This window comes from Plecotus auritus, assembly GCF_963455305.1.
Source record: "Plecotus auritus genome assembly, chromosome: 1".
In the NCBI taxonomy this organism is placed as follows: Eukaryota; Metazoa; Chordata; class Mammalia; order Chiroptera; family Vespertilionidae; genus Plecotus; species Plecotus auritus.
The window spans coordinates 102398668-102417409 of NC_137770.1; the positions used below are offsets into that span (position 1 = coordinate 102398668).

The 18742-nt window shown below is 44.9% G+C and overlaps 1 protein-coding gene across 4 annotated transcripts in view; it reads left to right on the forward strand.

Annotated features, from left to right (window-relative positions):
* The first annotated feature begins 3894 nt into the window (after positions 1-3894).
* LOC308253051 (cyclin-Y-like protein 1) overlaps positions 3895-18742 on the forward strand; it is a 143267-nt gene continuing 128419 nt past the window's right edge. Inside the window, exon 1 of one of the 4 annotated variants that reach the window (XR_013961090.1) lies at positions 3895-4182. The gene's annotated coding sequence lies outside the window, so the exon portion shown is untranslated. The remainder of the gene's footprint in view (positions 4183-18742) is intronic. The other 3 variants (XR_013961091.1, XM_080678082.1, XM_080678080.1) reach the window with 3 other exon arrangements.

The following is an 18742-nucleotide window of genomic DNA, read 5'->3' on the forward strand; positions in this document are numbered from 1 at the left end:
TGGCCAGCTGTGGGGAGGGGCCTCGGGAGGTTGGCTGTGGAAGTGCACTGACCACCAGGGAGCAGCACCTGCGTTGAGTGTCTGCCTCCTGGTGGTCAGTGTGTGTCATAGAGACTGGTTGACTGGTCATTCAGTTGCTTAGGCTTTTATATATATATAGACTAGAGGCCCAATGCATGAAATTCCTGCAAGGGGCTCAGCCCTCGCAGCCCCGGCCAGCCCTCACAGCCCCTCACAGCCTCATCTGGAAGGTCGTCCGGATGGTTGTTCTGCTGTTTGGTTTAATTAGCATATTAGCTCTTTATTATATAGGATTTCTGGGCTATACAAAATTATCAACTTAAAAATTAGTCTGCTATATTTGGTCAAACATTTAAATTAACTCACCCCTAATGCCTTGGCAGTGCCAAACCAAATGGTTTCACAGGCCTTATATGGCCCACGGCCAGACATTCCCCACTCCTGCAAGGATACATAAACTTTTCTAAAGTGCTATGTCATCCACAAAAATTTTGTTTCAAACACAAAATAGCAACCATTATACCTGAGTATCTTTAGTCATGATTGCAACCCAAACTTGATCAGACTAATCATTTAATGTTTACTAAGACTACTCTCACTCTTAAAAGTTCTAGAACTCTATACTAAGATCACAAACACCAGTGTTTTGAGTGAACAGTAAAGCTTATAAAAAGTGGTATAGAACAGGGTTTTGTTTTTTAACTTTTTGCCCGGTGCATGAAATTCGTGCACTGAGTGGAGGGGTTCCTCAGCCCGGCCTACGCCCTCTCAGAGTCTGGTCAGATATCCTTAGCACTGCCCACAGTCAGATATCCTCAGCACTGCTGCAGAGGCAGGAGAGGCTCCCACCACTGCCGCTGCACTCACCAGCCGTGAGCTCGGCTTCTGACTGAGTGGTGCTCCCCCTGTGGGAGCACACTGACCACCACGGGACAGCTCCTGTGTTGAGCGTCTGCCCCCTGGTGGTCCGTGTGCATCATAGCAACCAGTCGTTCCTCTGTTCAGTCGATTTGCATATTAGCCTTTTATTATATAGGATAATTATGGACTCATGAGAAGTTACAAAAAATAGTACAGAGAGGTCCTTTACACCCTGAACCAACCTCTCCCCAATATCTTACATATTATCAAAGCCAGAAAGTTGACATAGGCACAATACCATTCACTATATAGTGTTTACTATGGTAGATCAGACCTTACAGAGAGTAGAACACGTTTTTAAAACCATTTGGACACAGCTGGAGGTAATTTGAATCATTTGCATGAAATTTATCCTTGGGGTAACATGGTATAGACTGCAGGGGTCCTCAAACTTTTTAAACAGGGGGCCAGTTCACTGTCCCTCAGACCGTTGGAGGGCCGGACTATACTTTAAAAAAAAAACTAAGAACAAATTCCTATGCACACTGCGGGCCCGGGATGAGTCGGCTGCTAAGCAGGACAGGCAGCAGCACCCGGTGGGCCGGATAAGTGTCCTTGGCGGGCCGCATGTGGCCCACAGGCTGTAGTTTGAGGACCCCTGGTAGAGAATTGATTTCACTGTCATCAGATCTAGATATGTGGGCAAATTACTTTTCACCCGGCCTCAGCTTGTTTATCTGTAGGGTGGGAATAATAATACTACTACTACCCAAGTAAGTTGATATGAGAAAACATCTCCAGTCCATTGAGAGTGGCATATTTTAGGAGCCTCAACATATTGTAGGAGTCCCAGGAGATCCCAAAATCAATTTGGTTCTTCATCCCTCCCCCTAGGCTGCTCCAGTCTCTTAACAAAGGCAGATCCTCAAAATATTTGAAGTAGAAATTTCAACTCTGGGATGGGCTTAACACCACTTCTCTTAGAAGCAGCTCCCTATGCCAAGAAAGTGACTTGAAAACTGTGTTAGGGTTTGGCTGGTGACACAGGCTGTGAAAGAATTCACAATGAAAAGAAAAAATGCAGAGAGGAAGTTTGTTTTTTACTTTCCTAGAGAGGAAAGGTCTGGTGCATTACTAATCAATACAGGGCAAGAAACAAAGGGCAGCTTCCCCTTTTAAAGAGTAGTGGCTACTGTTGCTAGGTGACAAGGAAGGGAGGAGCTTGTGTTGTGTTGATGTTGAGCAGAGGGGCTGTCTTAAAAAGTTAGTTTGTTTGTTTCCCAGGAGACAGTCCATCAGATATCTGAGGGAGGTGTCTTATCAATATATTTCCCAAGCCTGGAAAACATGCTTAGAGCAAAGTTATGAATAGTTCAGAAGTCTTGTTTGAAGGGGACAGGGAAAGGACTTTTCTACTAACTAACTAGAGATCCCGTAGTGGGAATTACCCCTGAGTTCTGACAACAGCAGAGGGAGTTAGATGCAAGAATGTAGCCTTCAGAGCAGCTTAGCTTGTTGTCCCATTGGAACAAAGAGGCTGTTTGAATCAGAGCAGCTAATAGACTTGTGTTTAATTACCAGGTACTTCTCATAAACTGTGGAAGGCCACAGCAAAGAAAAAGAAAGGCCTTTTTTTCTGTCCTTATACTTTGGGACCACCCTGCTCCACGAAGCCATCCTCCACCTAGCCATCTAGCTGGCCTGGTCTGTGCTCCTGTGGGCTCCTGTGGGCTCCTGTGGGCTCCTGTGGGCTGGAGTTGAGGGCTGAGCTGGACTGTCATCCCATTCGCTTCCCTCCTGAGGCTCTGTTTAAGGAGGAGGGATCAGGGTGTCCCTAATTGTGAGTTTTCTTTCCACCTTCCTAACTACCTGCCACCATGTGCAGGTGTGCAATGTGCACTAATTGTAGCACTGGTCCTGAGGGTGATGATAAAACCCATATGGGTTTCTCCACCTCCTGTTTTTTATTGTGTCTCACAATAATTTGTCTATTATAAGCCAACTGGGCAAGTGCCACCCTTTATTCTCCTTTTGGTACAGTGCTTGCCATGCCTTAATGCCCAGTTAATGGAAGTATAGTAATAACCCTCCTTTGGCCTAGTGTTACGGAGGCTGCACTGGGCAGAGGGTGAATCTGGTCCGGGTTTCCTTAGAGCCTTGCTCCCTTGCAGAGGTCCTGGGGTCAATGCAATGCTGGCTGGAGATGGGATAGAGAGAGTCAAGGGTGTCATGAGGGATGTGTGGAGGGATGCACAGACAGGAGCAAGATGAGAGAATGGGAAGTTGGGATGGGGGGTGAGTGTACCTCTGCTTAAGGGAAGCCTGAGGTGTTTGTGAAGAGCTTCATCCTTGGGATCAGCCTGTTTTATTTGAACCTTAGCTTGCCACTGACCAGCTGTGTGCTAATGACAAGTTCCTGAATCCTACTTAGACTATTTTCTCATCTGTAATTGGGGATAACAATACCTACCTCTTAGATCATGTTATTGTGAAGACAAAATAAAAGTGAAGAAAATCTTAGGCCTCAATCAAGATAAATTTCCTTCCTACCCACTCTAACCTTCCAAAAATATCTAAGCGCAATTCAACCTAGAGATGTCATCTGTCAACACTCAGGCACTGAGGGCCTCCGGACAGTTTATACAGGCTTAGGATTCCCTTCCCGTTGACCTTTAGGGTGGGTGTCAAATCCGCCCTGGGAGCACAGGTGCATTGGGACAAGAATGGCTGCCGGATGGCATTACCCTGAGGAACCGAGGCAGGTCACACTCTGAGACCCTCAGTTAGCCACCTGTGAAGACCTCGGACCTCAAAGGCAGGTGGGGTTTTTTCCAAATGGCGGGGGATGGGAGGATAAGGGCTGTATTGGTGCCAAAGGTCATGCTCCCTTGCTCTAGCGGCGGAGGTGCAGGGAGCCAAGGACTTCCTCACGTGGCAAGAGCCAGGCTCAGGGGCGCACAGTCCCACCGTGGCGCCGCCGCGACCGCCAGGGGGCACCAGGGTTCCGCCCGCGGACAGCGCAGGCTTTGGGGCACCCACCAAAGGTGCGTGGTGGAGGGAGCGGCCGGGGGACAGGGCGTGTACCGCACGGGGGCGCGGCCAATGGACAGCGGGCCGAGCGCGCGTAAACTGGCGACAAAGAGGCAGGCGAGGCAGTCCGCAACCCTGAACGCAGCTCCGTCCGAGTGGTCGGCGGAGGCCGAGGCGGCCGGGCACGCGGCGCTCCTGCTCTGCCTGCTGGGCTGTCAGTCTGAAAGGTGGTGACCACGACGCTGCGGGATCCGGGCGCCGGAGCCCAAGGTGGGTGCGCGGCGGAGCCGGGCGGCGGGCTTCTGTGGAAGCCACGGGCCTTCTGCGGAGGTGGGAGGCTCCGCGCAGCGCTCCGGAGGGGGTGGCGCCGCCTGGACGCCGAGGGACCTGGACCACATGTTCCCGAGGGCCCGAGACAGGTGGGGGTGCGGGTGGCATCAGCTTTGCTGCTTCGGGTGGCGCGTTCGGGTGCACCCGAAGGTCCTTTTCTTTATGCTGTGACATGGACACGCGGCTCCATCTCCTCCTTCACCCTGGCGACAGGGGCAGCCCCGGGTCGCGCCGCCCGCTCTCCCCTCCGGGCTCGCGTTCTAGAAGCCCGGGCGCGAAGGCAGTGCTCCACCCTTTCCTGGTGGAGGCGAGCGGTGGCCGCTGCCCCTGGGATGCCCATTGCAATTCGGGACTCCAAGGTCCGCGGCTGCTGCCAGCACCGGCATGCCGCAGTTCGGGAAAGTTTTGGGGGTCTCCTCCTCCTCCCTGTCCGACGTCTTCCCCAGGCCTTGAGGGATTTCCTCATTGGCCCAGGAAACGCTCCCGGAAGGGAGAAAGACTTGGAACTGGGAGGCCCTAAACACTTTAAAACAACAATCATTTCCAGGTCTGTAGGTCGCTAGCTCCTGCCTTTTGTCTAATCTTTGGCCTCTGCAAATTTGCTTTCCAGCCCTGCAAGTAATGTGCTCGCTTTTGTCTTTAAAATACTGATTTGGGGAGGAGGGGGGTGCGAAGCTTCCTTTGCACGCCTATGTGGGTGCTTCTCTGTTGCCTGCCTTTTCAAAAGGGTGAGTGAGGCCACCGCAGAGGAGCACCTGCATCCACGCAGGACACCGCTGCCAGCCTCCCGCGGGCCTCTCAGCTCTCCCGCAAGGGCCCCTGCAGCCCTGGAGACACTCCCCACACAGCTTCCTTGCCCATATCCTCTCCTGCAGAAAGGTGTGTGTCCTGTGAAGTCAGTCCTGCAGACAGAATGAAAGAAGAGCGCTCCACCCAGTGTTCCCTTGCTCAGACCCTGCCTTACCCCCTTATGACAAATGCGGGAGAAGAGAACCTGGACGGCCTCACGCCCCTGATGTTGTGACAGGGAGGGAGGTTCTACCACAGGCTGCTGGGTTTAGTTTGCTACCTACATGTTGAATGAAAGGTTTTCATATTCATCCCTTGCTGTACCATTTGCTGGTATCTCTTACATGCATTGTTTTTGCTATACCTATGTTGTAATATGACTATTATTAATTTTGTATAAATTTAGTATATATTATGGAAGGGAGACATAGGTAAGCTACAAAAATTTGCCTCTCTTCATGTAGCGAATGAATGTTTAGGACATTAGATCATTGGTGTTGAATTGTAGCCTCTTTCATCAATACCCCACTGCCTTTTGAATCAGCTATTTTAATGAATGATATTTGCATTTCAGGAGGCCATTAATTCCAAAGAAGGGGTGAATTTTTTGTATGCTCTTGAAATGCAATATATGGAAATATTAAAAGTCCATGCACTTGTAAGATAGGGGAAGGCTTGGTTGGCCTGAACTGGAAACAACCAACTAGGTTTTGGTTGGAGACCACATTTCACAGAGATTTTTGCTAAAAATCAGATCAGGTAATTTAACTCTCAGAAATGGAATGTTCTTGTCTTATAATACAAGTGATGCCTGGATTTCTAAACTAATAGCCTACAAATGAAAGTACTTTCTGAGTTTTAGTCAACTCTTCATTTTGAACAAATTAGTGATGATATCTCTATAAATCTAATTGTATGTCTTTATTGTTGATAAATACTAATTTAGTAATTTTTCTAAATATTACTAAAAAGCACTTGGAAATTAAGTTAGACAGACAACAGACACGTATAATACTGTATATTAAAGGAAAATGGATAAACATTTTTCAGAAAACTAGATGGAAGAATTTGTTCTGTGATAACAACTACCTTTTGTGAAGCATATTTTTTAAAAATATATTTTGTTGATTTTTTGCAGAGAGGAAGGGAGAGGGATAGAGAGTTAGAAACATCGATGAGAGAGAAACATCAATCAGCTGCCTCCTGCACACCCCCTATTGGGGATGTGCCCGAAACCAAAGTACATGCCCTTGACTGGAATCAAACCTGGACCCTTCAGTCTTCAGGCTGACGCTCTATCCACTGAGCCAAACCGGTTAGGGCTGTGAAGCATATTTAATGGAAATTATAATATAGGTTAATAATGCTATTGTAATTTGATCAAGTTACAGATGAATATTGGAAACAAGTCATTTTTCCTTGATATAACCAAATATGACTTCAGAACTTTTAAAGACACCAGTCCTAGCTAAATTATTCAGGTCCAACAAACATGGAACTGGTGTATTTTTTTTTAATTTAATAAATTTTATTGTTCAGATTATTACAATTGTTCCTCTTTTTTCCCCCATAGCTCTCCTCCACCCGGTTCCCACCCCACCCTTTGCCCTTACCTCCCCCCACACTGTCCTCATCCATAGGTGTACGATTTTTGTCCAGTCTCTTCCTGCAGCCCCCTACCCCTTTCCCCCTGAGAATTATCAGTCCACTCCCTTTCTATGCCCCTGATTCTATTATATTCACCAGTTTATTCTGTCCCTCAGATTTTTAATTCACTTGATTTTTAGGTTCACTTGTTGATAGATATGTATTTATTGTTCATAATTTTTCTCTTTACTTTTTTCTTCCTCCTCTTCTTAAAGAATACCTTTCAGCATTTCATATAATACTGGTTTGGTGGTGATGAACTCCTTTAGCTTTTTCTTATCTGTGAAGCTCTTTATCTACCCTTCAATTCTGAATAATAGCTTTGCTGGGTAGAGTAGTCTTGGTTGTAGGTTCTTGCTATTCATCACTTGCAACATTTCTTGCCACTCCCTTCTGGCCTGCATAGTTTCTGTTGAGAAATCAGCTGACTGTCGTATGGGTGCTCCCTTGTAGGTAACTAACTGTTTTTCTCTTGCTGCTTTTAATATTCTCTCTTTGTCTTTTGCTCTTGGCATTTTAATTATGATGTGTCTTGGTGTGGTCCTCTTTGGATTCATTTTTTTGGGGGTTCTGTGCGCTTCCTGGACTTGTAAGTCTATTTCTTTCACCAGGTCAGGGAAGTTTTCTGTCATTATTTCTTCCAATAGGTTTTCAGTATCTTGCTCTCTCTCTTCTTCTGGCACCCCCATAATTCTGATGTTGGTACGCTTGAAATTGTCCCAGAGGCTTCTTACACTATCTTGAACTTTTTGGATTCTTTTTTCTTTTTTTTGCTTTTTCAGTTGAGTGTTTTTTGCTGCTTTGTATTTCAATTCTTTGACTTGATTCTTGCATTCCTCTAGTCTGCTGTTGGGTCTCTGTATAATATTTTTTATTTCAGTCAGTGTATGTTTAACTTCTAGTTGGTCCTTTTTCATATCTTCGAGGGTCTCGTTATATTTATTGGCCTTTTCTAGGATATTCTTGAAAAGCCTTATAACCGTGGTTTTGAATTCTATATCCAGTCATTTGTTTTCCTCCATTTCTTTCATTTGTGATCTGTTTCTTCATCTCCCCATTTTTCACTGCTTCCCTGAGTTGGTAGGGTAGCTTTGTGTGCTAGGTTTCCTATATGGCCCAGTGGGTCGGCCTTCCCAGTTAACCTGAGGTGGACACTCTTGGTGCACCCCTTTGTGGACTGTGTGTACAGCCTTGTTGTAGTTAAGTCTTGATTGTTGTTGGTATCACTGGGAGGAATTGACCTGCAGGCCAGTTGGCTGTGAGGATCAGCTGTGTCTACACTGGGAGATTTTCCGTGCTGGAGACAGCCTTATAGAATTAGCCTTGCCAGATTGCAAAAGCCTCTGTGCTCAGCTTGGAAGGTGTGGAGTCTCAGGGCGGAGCAGACAGTTTTGGCTTCCCCTCAGCCCTGCCCTTGCGCGTGAGTCTCCAGACCTCTGCCTTCCGCGGTTCCCGAGTTTCTGCCTCACAGTCCAGATTTCCCCCGTAAGAGCGTGGGTTCCTAGGGGCTCACCTGGAACTGCGGTTCAGTGCAGTCAGAACTGGGGTTCAGTGCAGTCAGGAGCTTCCGACTCCCTTCTGCTAGGGAATGCCTGTGGTAACCTCCGCAGTCAGTCTTTGTGTGCACTCGCGCCTCCAGACCCCTGCCGCTGTGGATCCCCTGAGTTTCCGAGTCTCCGAGTCTCCATGTGCCTTTCTCTCTACCTAATAGTCCAAACTCCCCCTGTATGAGCCTGGGTCCACAGGGTTTCGCCCGGAACTGAGGTTCAGTGCAGTCAGAACTGGGGTTCAGTGCAGTCGGGGGCTTCCTTCCCCCTCCCGCCAGAGAAAGCCAGCCAGGCACTCCGCCGCCCTTCCTCTCTGCGCGCGCATCTCCGTACCTCAGCTCTTTGCCGCTCCTTCTCCGTGAGCTTTCCTCTTTCCTTCTAGTTGTAGAATTTCCACTCAGCCAGCTTTCCTGTGGTTCTGGATGGTGCCCATTCTGTCTTTTAGTTGTAGTTTTGAAATTGTTGTGCGGGACAGCAGTTTAGGTGCTTACCTATGCCGCCATCTTGGTTTCTCTGGAACTGGTGTATTTTTTAAATTAAGCTTCAGCACTCTAAAAGACCAATTAATTGTATGAAATAATTGTTTTCTAAAAGAAATTCTATAATGTAACCCAATAGTATGTTCTACATTAAGAAACATATTACTTTTGTAAATAAGCAAAATTCGAGGCTATTAAACACTTTAGAAAGTGGTTTATAATGTTTCCTCAAAATAAGCGGTTCAGTCAGCATATTTAAGATGATTCCACCTTCTTCAGATCAAGCCTCTGCTTGAAATGATTTGCTAGCTCCTCTTCTTCATGGATTCCAGCCTACAAATAATTTTTGTTTTCTTTTATCCCTTGCAGAATTTATTAATTCTTAAAGATTCCATTAATTAAATCCTTTTATGTGGATGACTCTACCTTTTCTAACTCTTTTCTTCACCTTGTGTCCTAGCTCTATCAATGAGACTTGAAATCTGGGTGTCCCCTTAGGTTCTTTCTCTACCTTATAATTTATACAGTTGGTAATCTTACAGGTGCATTTATATAGCATCTTTATAGAAACGTCTTTCGATCAACATAGATGTATTTATATAATATCAGAAGGATCTTGGAGGTCAGGTTTATACTCATTGTTCTGGAGATGAGGAAACCAAGCTGAGAGAAGAACGGTGACCTGTGGTAATGGTGCTCTCCAACCACACAGACCCCGTGGAAGTTACAATAATGGCCTCCAAAGATGCCCAACCCTAATCCCTGGAACCTATGAAATATTATTCTGCATGGCAAAAGGGACTTCACAGAATTAAGTTAAAGATCTTGAGGTGGGAAGATTATTCTGGATTATACAAGTGGATCCAATCACAAGGATCCTTACAAGAGAAAAGCAGAGTCTGAGATGATGTGACAATGGAAGCAGAGAGTCAGAGACTGAAGGTGCTACACTGATGGCTGTGAAAGTGGAGGAGGGGCTGTGAGCCAAAGAATGCAGGCGGCCTCTAGGAGCTGGAAAAGGCAAGGAAAAGGATTCTCCCCTGGAGCCTTCACAAGGAATGCTGCCTTGCCAACATCTTCACCTTTAACCCAGTTATACTGATTTTGGGCTTCTGATCCCCAGAATGTAAAATAGTAAATCCATGTGGTTTTAAGTCACTGAATTGTGGTAATTTGTTGTAGTAGCAACAGGAAACTAATATGTACCCTAATCCTCAATAATTATGAAAAGAGTTGCATCCATACATTCAGGGTAATGGTAGAGTGTAGACTACTTCTTGGGACCAAGCCACTGAAGATAACAATTGGAGAAATGCATGAAGTTTTTGCATCTGTGTAACAAAATTCTACCAAATTGGAACCATGTTGGGGATCCTTGAGGATTGCCTCAAGAACCCTTACTACAACCACCAAAATAACTAATTTTCCCCCAGTGAGATCAGTGGGATGTGATCTCATTTGATCTCTTTTATTTGTAAGCAAGGTGCACGAGTCCTCTGTGTTCCTTCCAGAGTTGGGATTATTCACACCTGAAGGGAAAACGTGCAGCTCCCAAATCCCCACCAAAAGCCACTTTCAGAAATCTTGCTTGCTTTTAAGCTTTGCTCTGATTTTTGTTGAAACATATCTTTTGGTAATAAATGAGGTAGAAGAAAATTGTGATTGAATATCACCATAGGCTCCCAATGCCTTCATATAATGAAACCATAGGGTCCCTCCTCCAACTTGGAATGGCCTCCCAGGTGTTGTCTCAGGCTCAGAACAGCCCTTCTGATATTTATCTGCCTCTCTTAGGCAAATGAGTCCCACCAGCCCTGGGCCTGGACCATGTGAACAATTGAAGACATCCCTTTCAGGCAGAGGGAAGAGGCAGTATGGGAACACCTGGATTATTCTTGACACTACACCAGTTAGGAAATACAGGAAGCATAAAACTACTTGTCTTGTGAATTTTCCATCTCAAGTGGATTAAGTTCAGTGTAGTCCAGAGAAGGAAGGCATGTGACATTTGGGCAGGTCCCAGAACAACAGCTGAAGGGGTCACTGGCAATTTTGTGGGATTCAAACCTTCTGGGCTGGAGGAAGGAGAAGGATAATGAAGTGTCCTGGCTTGAGTCACTTCCCAAGGACATGAACTCAAGAATGGAGAGAAGTTTGAACTTTCTCAGTTTTAGGGCTTTGGCCAAGAGGTAAATAAATAATGGAGAAAGAGAAGGACTCACTCAGTTATTTTAAAGCTAAAGACCTTACCACTTGTTAAGGCATCATACATATCTTCCTAGCATATCTCATAAACATTCATTCAGTTTTCTGCATTTTCACTACTATGCATACCTTCATCCTCAGAGGGTACTTGCTAAAGGCAGCATGTTTTTCTCCCTGTTTTAGTCTGTTCTCTTAACTAACATCTCTTCCATGATGTCCCTCCTCAAACACCATTTAAGTCATATTTCTTTCCTGCAGAAAAACATGTAGCATTTTCATACATATTGCCCAAAGTATGTCTAAATTATTAGGTCTGGCCTTTGCAATCTTCCTGCCTTTTCTCCCATGCCTGTTCTGACTTGACCTCCTATTCTTTGCCAATTTAAATGGTCTTCTCCAGCTGGAACGTAAGACTCCTCACCCCCTGGATGGCCAGTATTCATCCTCACTTCCCCTCACCTACAGCTATGTGCTCTTTTCTGCTCTTGAAATCCTAAATATTGAGTATCTGCTATATGAAGACACTATGCTATTTACTAGACCAAAAAAAAAAAAAGAGTAGCATGGAGGGGGACAGTATATTTTTGTGAAAGCTTGATTATTTAGAAGTCTTTACCCTGTGCTATTTTACAAGCCAGTTGGAAAAGAAATGGAAAAGTAAATTCATAAAGTAAGAAGGACATCACTAAGATACTTTTAATGTAATTTGTCAAGAGTTTCTTGAGTAAGATACTAGAAACACTTGGATGACTAAAAGTACAGCTATTTGTTGTCTGTGTTGTTTATTTCTGATACTCCAAGAATTTATTCATAGTGAGACACAGGAAGTTTTATTTCCTAGATTATAAGTATTCAGCACATCACTGAATACTCCCAAAAATTGTAAGAAAACTCCTTTTAGTGATCAGATGTTTAAGCAGTGACTATAGATTGGAAAATATTGGTTCTATAGTGATTCCCAACATCAGTTGATGCTCTGAATAAAATAATTACAGAAACAATTGTATAAAGCTCATATTACTTAAATTGCTTTATACAATTGTTTCTGTCATTATCATGAGGAGATAAGATGATTAAATATGGCCCTGGCTAGGTGGCTCAGTTGGTTGGAGCACCATCCTGTACACCAAACAGGTTGTGGGTTCGATTCCTGGTCAGGGCACATACCTAGGTTGTGGGTTCTATACTCTGACCTGACCAAGTGTGTACGGGAGGCAAGCGATCAATATTTCTTCCCCCCCCCCTTTCCCTTCTCTCTTTCTCTATCCCTTTCTTTATACATATCTTCAAGTGAGTATTTTTTTTTAAAAAAAGAGATATATTATGGATTTGATAGGCTCATCAAATATTTCATATTTTTAATTTTATGTAAAACATATAAACACATATTCAAATATTTTCCTAGAAAGTGGCATAGGAAAAGGTGACTTAGGAAAAGATAGTTTGGAAGTTAGTATTAAGTTTATAAAAGATTTGTTTTGTTATTTGTTTTGTTTTACCCTTTGTCCCATGGGGATAGAGAAGTATGAGTTTATGAGGAAAGACAACTATTTCCAAGTCAGTTGAACATTTTATTTGCTTGAACTTACTTATTGAACTCAGAATTTGAGTGGAAAAAGTATCGAATTTATGTAGAGGGAAATATCTTCAATGTGATTTTTAATGCAATTTTAACAGAGATGAACTAAAGTCACTGAACACTGATTAAAGCTATCCTCAATCAGTAAGGTGAGTCAGATTAGAGTCTCAATGGATGAAGTTCACTGTTTTCCTCTTCATACTGTGAGATTAGAGTGTGGTTGTGGTTGGTTACTTTGTACCAGTTATAACTTATATATCTCTCCTGGAGAGAAGCTCAACACAACAAGAGCATTTTCTAGTGGAAATTTATCTTAGCAGAGATAATTAAAGCACATGTAACTTGGGTCTTAATATTTTATTAACATTTTATTTGTGTCTTAATTGATTATAATCAGACTAATAATTTATAGTTTACTATTAACAATACTTTATTAATGATTTGGATGAGTACATTTCTGGGAAATTGATTATACTTTCTTAATGAAACAAAGGTGAAAAGGGGGTGTTTTAGTCCATTCAGGCTGCTATAACAGAATACCATAGATGGGGTGGTTTATAATCAACAGAAATTTATTTCTCACAGTTGTGAAGGCTGGAAAGTCCAAGATCAAGGCACTGGCAGATTTGATGTGTGGTCAGGGTGGTTAATGGACATGTTCTGTTATGTTCTCACATAGAAGGAACGAGGGAGCTCCCTGTGGTATCTTAAAATGAGGCCACTAATCTAAATGATGTGGTCTCCACCCTAGTGACATAATCACCTCTCAAGGTGCCACCTTCAAATATAATAATGTTAAGGATTAGGTAAATTTTGGGGAACATAAGCAGAGGTTGGAGGTGATTGGTTTTTAGATGCTTCCTCCAGGGCAAGGTGTTCCGCCTTTTGCTCGGCTGATCAATCTCTCTGTTACCTACCATCTGCTGCACATGTATCTGGACATGTAAAAAAGCATATGGGAAAGAGAGAAAAGTTAACGCTCTCAACTGGTGAGGTTGGAGGACATGTGTCTGCAGTCTGGTCAAATTAACAGCCACCTGCTGGAACACAGGGAGCCTGTTAGAAGGGGGCTTCTCCAGACTCTGTGTGAAGATCCCCTTATTCCACGGATTGTCCAAATGTTACCACTGTGGCTGCAGCGAAATTAAGTCTCTCCATCCTAAACCACTTCCCTGGCACACAGGGCATATGCTCGGTGCACAGTTGCATGGATCCACTTTTTCCTTTACTGTAAACTTAAAGACTGCCTGTGAAATTAAACTCAGAAAGTGATCCTTTAGCTCACTCACCCCTTGGCAGAGCAAACTGTTAAGCTGGCATTTAACACACACGTGTATTTTCTTTATAACCGATTCTTGTGCTCTAACTTAGGTTTTTGGTTGGTGTTAACATTGATAGAAAGTTGTATATTTTCCCCACTACTTTTGAAACATTTTTTTGTGTTCTTTTCATTTTGAACCTCATTTCCTTCTTCAAATTTAAAAATAAAATTATTGTCTATAATGTTTCTTTTAGTGTCTTGATGGAAACCTATTAGATGTCAATTAAATATCAATCTTATACCTCTAAATCAATACATATTAAAGTGATACATAAATGCTAAGTAAACATGAGAAAGGAATTACTACCATTCAGACCAGAGGTGTAGTTTATGTGCACTCATTAGGTTACATTTTGTTAATTAGGTGGGGCTAGTCCCTGCTCATATCTTCCCATTTTTAAATTCATAATTCTTACAGAGATATTTACAGGAGATAGTGGACTGGCAAGATGTGAAGTTAGATACTTCCTAACCTTATCTTCCAGTTAGCTGCTTCATGGCTGATGAGCCATTCTTCATCCATCCCTCCATCCACCCATCCATCCATTTATCCATCCATCCATCTACCTACCCTCCTACCTACCCATCCATCCAATAAATACTTTGCTTTCTTCACCTCCTATCCCTGAAGTATTAATATTATTATCTTAAATTGGTGCGATCTATTATAGATTCCAAGTGCTTTCAGATCCACTACCAGTTTTTCTCTTCATAATCTTGAGAGGTGTTCTGAAGAAATTCCTTTGTATACATGAAAAACAATGTGGCTTGAAGTCATGTGCTGGTATAGTGTGGAGCTGGTAACCCCACACACATCCTCCATCCTCCTCCTCTCCTTTTGGGGCAGTGGTCGCCAACCGGTGGTCCGTGGACCACTGGTGGTCCATGAGGTCCGAAAGGTTGGCGACCGCTGCTTTAGGGTGTCTTTCTCATTGCTCTAGTCCAGTGGTCGGCAAACTCATTAGTCAACAGAGCGGCAAACCGTGGCTCGCGAGCTGCAGTTTGCCGACCACTGCTCTAGTCACACTTTCAGTTGTGATTGCTGCACAGGGATGCCAATAGGAGCCACCCAGTTCCTGCACAGCAGTCATGCTGCCCACCAAGCACGGCTCACATATTTATCAGTCACTTCTTCTGTTTCCAAGTTATGGGGATCCAGAAATAATTAAGACCCAACCCCTGCTTTTCAAGAACTCAAGCTCCTATGAAGGGAGCACAGATAAATACAAATATTGCTATCAAACAAAAGGAGTCGGGGTACAGAGGATGCTTCACAGGGAAGTGGCTTTCGAGCTGGGGTCTGAAGGCTAAGAATTGTATAGAAATGGGAAAAAGGTGCTCTGGGCCAAACCACCATCCTTGGGAATTGTAGCTGTCTGGAGGAACAAGAGAATATAACATTACCCACAGCCAAGCCTCCTGAGTTTCTTTATAAAGCATTTGAAAAAGAGCTCTTTTGGGAGAGGAGGGGGCAAAATTACCAGTGGAGTTGCTGAGCTTGCTAATAAACTCATGTCTCAGACCACAGGAGCGCAAGGAATAGTGGGTGTTAGATTCTAAGTCTGTGAACCAGTTGCCATGTCTGATCTATCTTCCTCTCCCAAATTACTATAATCTTCTTTTCCCCTTTATTCTTCTGGGTTGATTAATCTTCAACCAGCTGTTCCAACATCAAAAGGTCTGGCTTTTCCAGAATAACCTTCCTCTACCCAGCCTCTTGTGCTAATCTCATGACATTTATTTAGAAAACAATTAGTTGTCTTTGTGACTGATCTCCTTTATTTTTTCCCCCTCATTCTTGTTCTTGCTTGGGTTAATGGGGTTGTCCACATTACAGCTACTGAAAGGGTACAGAAAGTTCAACCTCTGTAAAGTCCATTTCAGCAGCAGAAGAATGTGCAGCATTTATCTTTCCAAGCCCTAGAAGTGTCTTCAAGATGAGGAAGTGATGCTAATTAGTGGTGATGGGGAAGAGGCCCCTCCCGTGGTCTTCATGGGAGCCATGGCAGAGACCTCTCAGGTGGAGAGTAGCTTCTTGACAATCAGGAATGGGTTGGAGGTTCCTTTAATTGTCCTGCCTTTGCAGGAATTGAAATGGAAGGGGCAGAGTGTTGTAGCATGAACCTGGGTTTACATGCTATTCATTTATTCACTTATTCATCAATATTTGTTACCCCTTCCTACTGTTTGTCAGGCAGTATAAAACAGATCCATGATCCCCACTCTTCAGGAGTTTACACTGTAGTGGATGTAGTGATCTATTCAGGTAGTGGGACTGCTGTTCCAGCTGGAAACATATGCAACATCTGGACTTGGGCCTGTTGAGGAACACCCCTCCATGGCGTGGCTGTGCATACAGCTTTGTTCTGTGCGCTCTGTGGCACCAGCCTTGGCCCCTTCTGTGTGGTTCCGACTACATGTCATTTTTCTAGATAATGCTTTAAGTGACATCTTTGCTTGCTGTGAAACACTGGTTTGCTAATGAGTCAATTGTCACCAAAAATAAAAAATATAATCATATCTAAAATTTAACTTGAAAAATATTTTCTATTTCCCCCTTCTGTTCCTGTACATACCTTAAGGTTGGCATTACTTTAGATGGAAGCATGAAGCCCAACTGCTTTGAAAAGCTAAGGCTATGGATAAAGAAAACAGCTGTTACTTTAGAGGAAAGCTAAATAAAACAACACTATGTTATGAAATGTAATATAATGAAAGTAGTACTTGATAACTTGCCTGGTCTTCCTGTGACCTCTGGGTGTGGGAGCCCTACAGAAAGCCAGCTGATCTTGCTCTCCTAACCACTGCTTCCCTAACTTCAACATGGGTATAAACCACTTGCCAGGCTCTGATTCAGTGTGTCCAGTGCAGTCTCTAAGATGCTGCAGCTCTTACCATGCTGGTGGTCGGTGGGCCATACTGTTTCAAGGCTCCCCACTGCACACCGGAGATGCGGATACTTCGATTCTAGCTACTTGCATGCACCCTATGCCACACTGCCACCACTCCTGCCAACAAGTAAAGAGCTGCTACTTTCTCCTTAGATTTTTAACTTCTCAGCTTAAGAAAGCTACCTCAAGAATGTATTTTCACCTCAGTCAAAGCCTAGCTTCAAGAGAGGTGGCTGGATTAGTACATTTAAGTGTTGTGTGGAAGGGATACTGCTTGTCTTTTTCTAGGTGAGTGTTCACTTGGTTACACATTCATATAGTTAGAATATTTATTGTGTACATCATAAAAATCTCTCCATAGCCCTCGGAGATCCTCATTGTGGATTTTTTGTTCCATCACTTTAAACTGCCCTAGGCCACCTCCAATCACACTGCATTTGACCCAAAAACACAGTTTCAGGGAGCAACAGAAATATTGCCCTAGTTCCAGATTGCACTTGATATCGAACTACTTTTTTATACTGTTTCTTTTTAAATGGAGTGTGATTATTATAAACTAAAAAGCTTGCACATTTTTATCAGTTTTATGTTAGTACTAGAGGCCCGGTGCATGAATTCGTGCACTGGTGGGGTCCAGCCAGCCCACCCTGATGGAGGCCATTGGGGGCGGGCTGGCTGGGGCTGGGGGCCAATGAGGGGTGGGGCTGGCCAGGGTGAGGGGCCGCAGGTGTTCTGGTCATTCTGCTGTTCGGTCTATTTGCATATCACTCTTTTATTATATAGCACTAGAGGCCCGGTGCATGAAAATTCGTGCACTGGAGTGGGGTCCCTCAGCCCGGCTGCCCCCTCTCACAGTCTAGGAGCCTTCAGGGGATGTCCTACTGACAGCTTGGGAGTGGGCCTAAACCACAGTCTGGCCTCCCTCTGAGGGAGGTGACCAGGCCTATCAGGGGAAGGTGCCGCCTCCATCACCCTGCTGCTGCTGCGGGCCCTCGGCCCTCAATTCTTAGTGTTGGCCCCACCCACTGGTGGGTGGGGGTGATCTGGGGCCAGACCGGCTGGGGGAGGGGCTGTGGGAGGTTGAGGCACAGCACCCCGTCCAGCCTCTGTGGAGGCATATCACTGGGACCGGGACTGTGCAGCCTCCTCCCCTGTGCCGCCTCTGTGGAAGGGGCCATGGCACTGGACTGGCCCATGCCACCACCCCTCCCACGCTGTGGCCCCTCCCATGCTGCGAGCCCTCGGCCCTTGCAGCCACTGCGGCTTTGTCTGGAAGGACGTCGGAAGATGTCCAGTGTATCCGGTCTAATTAGCATATTACCCTTTTATTTGTATAGACTAGAGGCCTGGTGCATGAAAATTCATGCACTGGAGGGGGGGTCCCTCAGCCCAGCCTGTCCCCTCTCACAATCCAGGAGCCCTCAGGGTTGGGAGGCGCCCCAGCCATCAGGGGAAGGTGACACCCCATCATACCTCTGGTGCTGCCACTGCTGGCAGCGCCAGCCTCGGCCAGCCCTGGTTACCTGAGCCTCAGGCTGGCCCTGAGCAGCTGGGCAGCTGCCATCCGAGGCTTGCCTGCACCTCGGGCCAGCCCTGGGTGGCTGGGGGGCTGAGGGGACTGGGGGATTCCGGCCTTGCCTCGTGCCTGCCATCCCGGCGGGGCTGAGGGGACTGGGCGCCACCATCTTTGAGGGCGGGGCAGTCAATTAGCATATTCCCTCCTTATTGGCTGTGGGTGCCGCCATCTTTGCGGCAGCGTGAGGGTCAATTAGCATATTCCCTCTTTATTAGATAAGATGGTTTTTAATATTGTGCAGTTGGCATCTTGAATAAGTCATTTATCACCTGCTTTGGGGGGATTGTTTAAAAACATAATTGACTGTTGTTACTCAGAGATGTAGAGTCCCATATTTTTTTAAGGAGGAATGAGTTCCTTTATTAAAAAGACATGTTTTTTCAAACTCATAGACACAGACAACAGAATGATTGTTACCAGACAGGGAGGGGGTGGGTGGAGGGAGAGGAAGGTATGGTGACGGAAG